We start from the raw sequence: 4,324 nt of genomic DNA, 5'->3' as shown, positions 1-4,324 counted from the left end.
GTTTGGGACCACTCGATATTGTGTTGATGGGTCCAAACATGGTCTGATATTCTCGATTTATTAGTTTCCCCTCGCTGTGTGTGTTTCTTGTTCTCGGCAATGCAATGAATGAACATTCAATGTCCTCTTAGTTTCACCAATGAAAGATTTTCCGCACTCACAGGGTATCCGGTAAATGCAATTCTTGAAATCGAGACCTTCCTTCGTATTACAGAGGCCGAAAGCACGGGAAGCAGAGTCTTGATGATTCCTCTTTTAGTCGATTGATTCGTGGTTCACATACTGTCCCGTGTTAGTGGGTTTTCGGTATACAGATGTTTCCCACTTAGTGTCGGTCCTCTTCACCAAAACGGCTAAGAATGGCAATTCGTTATGGATTTCCTTCTCCATTGTGAAAATGATGGAAGGTCTTACGCTGTTGATGTGTTTCAGGAAGGCGTCTAGTTCAGTATTTTCATGGTTCCATATTATGAAGGTGTCATCAACATATCTCAACCAGACTCGAGATTTTTTGTGGGCTTCTTCAATGGCCAGAGTTTCAAACCTCTCCATATATATGTTGGCTATGACTGGTGAAAGTCGCGATCCCATTGGCAGTCCCTCATCTTGTGTAAAGAATTTGTCCTTCAGTTGGAAATAACAGTTTCGTATACAGCATCCTAGTAATTCCATAACTACTTCAGTAGGTAAATTCGTTCTCTCTTACAGGTTCCCGTCTTCGGATAGCTCTCTCTGTATGATTTGGAGTGCTTCTTCTACCGAACGTTGGTGTAAAGGCTTCCCACGTCGAAACAAATCAGTTGATCTTCCTGTGTGACTTCAATTGACCCTAGTAGTTCGACAAAATACCTTGAATTCTTCACAAAAGACGATGTTTTTCCTTGTAATGGTTGTATTATGGGAAGTAAAAATTTAGACAAGTTTTGAGTAGCCGAATCTCTGGAGCTGATGATTGGTCTGAGCAAAACGTCCTTCTTGTGGATTTTGGGTGGTCCATACAAGTGAGGGAGCTTACTGTGGTGCGGTATTAGCAATGATCTTTCTTTGTCCGAAAAAAAGACTTGGTGTTTTTTCAAAATCTGGTACAACTTCTTTTCAATTGATGCAGTAGGGTCCCCGTACGATCTTTATGTATCGTCCCTTCTGAAGAACTTCTTCGATCTTCTGTTCGTAGAGAACAGTATTTATCACCACAGTAGCGTTACCTTCATCTGCAGGTAGGTTCTTGATGGTGTTGTCTCTACGTAGGCCGTTCAGAGCTCTACGTTATTCATTGCTGATGTTTTGACGTGGAAAGCCTGTACACCAACGTTCCGATCGAAGGAGCATTCCAAATCATACAGAGAAAGCCATCCGGAAACTGGAACCTGAAAGAGATAACGAATCTACCTACAAAAGGATGCTGTGTACGAAACTGTTATTTCCAACTGGAGGAACACAAGATGAGGGACTGCCAATGGGATCGCCACTTCCACCAGTCATAGCCAACATATATATGGAGTGGTTTGAAACGCTGGTCATTAAGAAACCTCGAGTCTGGTTGAGATATGTTGATGACACCTTCATATTATGGAACCATGGGAATACTGAACTAGACGCCTTCCTGAAACACATAAATAGCGTGAGACCTTCCACCACTTTCACAATGGAGAGAGAAATCCACAACGAATTGCCAATCTAAGACGTTTTGGTGAAGAGGACCGACACTAGCTGGGAAACATATGTATACCGAAAACACGGGACAGTATCTGAACCACGAATCCAACCATCATCAATCGACTAAAAGAGGAATCATCAAGACTCTATTGGACCGTGCTTTCGGCCTCTGTAATATGAAGGAAGGTCTCAAGAAGGAACAGACGGAATGGCTACTCCAAGGCGATGGTAGAAAAGACTTTGGCTAAAAGACAGCAGGAGACTCGCAAGGAACAGAAGCCGTCACAACCTGTGCTTGCTATTCCCTACATAAGAGGATTATCGGAGAGGACGAGAAGAATTGGTTCCAAGTACAACATCAGAACCTGCTTCAGATCCGGTAAAACTATCCGTAGCAGCCTCATGAAAACTAAGCTATCAAACGCGGACTGCGATTCCAAGAATTGCATTTACCGGATACCCTGTGAGTGCGGAAAATCCTATATTGATGAAACTAGGAGGCCATTGAATGTTCGCATTGCCGAGCACAAGAAACACACACAGCGAGGGAAACCAGCAAATCAGGAATAGCAGACCATGTTTGGACCCATCAACACAACATCGAGTGGTCCCAAACTGAGATCATAATCAGGGAGGAACATTGGTTTAGGAGAAAAATGGCCAACTCCCACCAAACGGTCATCTCCCACTGAACCAGTGAAGTGGAAAAATGGAAAGCAAGGATAAGTGAAAGTACTCGAATGACCCATTTATAGTCATCACTCGAAGATGATTGTAGATACTAACAATCGAAACGTCGTGAACTAACTTGGCTTGGAATCACTTAACTTTTTATTTTCAATTTTTATTTCTTTATTTATTTTTTGTTCAATTGTTCTATCTTTACTTGTATTTTATTTCACTATTATTTCATTTCTTTTTTTTTGCTTATTATAATTGTTATTTTCAGCTATTCATTTTTAATTCTTCTTTTTTAGTATCCAGCGAGAACGGACGGAAGAAGATGTTTCTATTGCTCCAGGACCATCAAGTGTAATGAATAATAAGGGTGATTTTGATAAAAATAGAGAAGTTGGAAGTATTTCTGTGGCAGAAATATCACCATTATCTTAAGCGTCAGTGTTACAAAGAAGACCTGTTCATAGAAGAAAAGGAAAATATGGAGTTATCAATACCACCTCAGATATTGACCGGATAGTACCGATTCGGAAATTAAAAGTCACAACGAGGATGATGATGCATGTATATTTTGTAATGAATTATATTCCCGTTCCCGTGCGGGAGAAACATGGGTACGATGTCAGACTTATTTGCATTGGACCGAGACCGAATGCGCCGGCGTATCTAAAACAACAAAAATATTTGTTTGCGATATATGTCAACTTTAGTAGGCAATTTTACACTATGTCATCTGACCAACAATTGTGTTGATGAGATGGTATATGGAGAGTTTTTTTTTAAATGTGTATAAAAAAGTTTGAAGTTGAAGTGGGGTGGGAAAAAATAAGTTCGTACACCAAGCAGAATAATTCGGGTTAAAAAGGTTTTATTCCCAGTTGATCGGTTGTATGACAGATTGCGTTGAAAATACGACTAAGTTTCTATAGAATAAAATCAAGAATATAAATAATATGCCTAAAGTTTAGCTCGATATATTACATACCTAGACCAGGCAGAAAAGTTCAAATTAATTCCCTTTCCAAATACCGCTAAGGTTCCAGAAAAACTTATTTGCAGTTCCAATACACGAAATCAACTAGAACGAGTCCACTTGCAGATGGATCCAACGTTCCTGAACTTTTTACCACAATACTTTTTCAAATAAAGAAATGTGTAAGAAAAACGAGTTCTAATTATACCGAGAAAGCTATTGACAGCGCCATCTCCACGCGAATAGGCCAAGCCAAACTATGTTGATAATTCTGTCAATACAGATCCCTAATCCCTAGCATTTACACCGGAATGAAATGAAAAATAGGTTAACGTCGATAACGAAAAGATGTAAACAAACATGATACAGTGAGTATAAATGACAAACGAGGACAAACTAAAAACGAAAACATATTACTTTATGAAATCACGAGCGGTAGGGAAGTTACGCTACAAAGTTTTTCGGAGTAATAAAGTTATGTTCCAATAAATAAGTGTATTAAGTGTGCATTTCACTCCTTACCAATTCTATAACTTCAAGGTGCTACTAGTATGGAAAAAAGTATGCCATCTCAAGCATATCTCCCCTGTATATTTTTTTCATGTCTAGAGATGTTATATAGGTTCATTTTCAAGACCAAATGGACAGATGAACCCTACTTCATATCACAAGTTTGTTACCAACTTTCCTCCTTCGTCAGGAACGTAATAGATATAAATTTTGATTAATACTGAGATATGATAATAATTGTTTTGAGCCGAACTGAGAAAAAATTAAGTGAATAGCTATGTATACGTATAATTTTGGTTTGATTTGCAAGATTGATGCTAGCAAAAATGGAAAAAAAAATTCTTGGACTAATTCACATGCTCAAGGCTGATACGAGTGTGAATCTGAACACGTATTTTCGAAATAATATGAGCGGCATGTATAGAACTGTAATGATAAAACATCAACCCACTTCTGGAGGGTCTGACTGGGCTTGAGTATTCACGCACAAAAATGATTCTACGGAAT

General features: G+C 39.0%; 1 long non-coding RNA gene across 1 annotated transcript; it reads right to left on the bottom strand.

The window, feature by feature from the left end:
- Positions 1 to 3,185: 3,185 nt before the first annotated feature.
- Positions 3,186 to 3,757, bottom strand: LOC141481902 (uncharacterized). Its single transcript, XR_012465231.1, has 2 exons — positions 3,320 to 3,757; positions 3,186 to 3,257 (listed from the first exon to the last, which is right to left on the bottom strand). It is a non-coding gene; the product is annotated as an uncharacterized lncRNA (long non-coding RNA).
- Positions 3,758 to 4,324: the final 567 nt, after the last annotated feature.

The sequence above is a fragment of the Leptinotarsa decemlineata genome, unplaced genomic scaffold, assembly GCF_025532065.1.
Source record: "Leptinotarsa decemlineata unplaced genomic scaffold, Ldec_3_MD MMD2_tig00000505_RagTag_RagTag, whole genome shotgun sequence".
Classification (NCBI taxonomy): Eukaryota; Metazoa; Arthropoda; class Insecta; order Coleoptera; family Chrysomelidae; genus Leptinotarsa; species Leptinotarsa decemlineata.
This window is presented reverse-complemented; position numbering and strand designations above follow the sequence as displayed.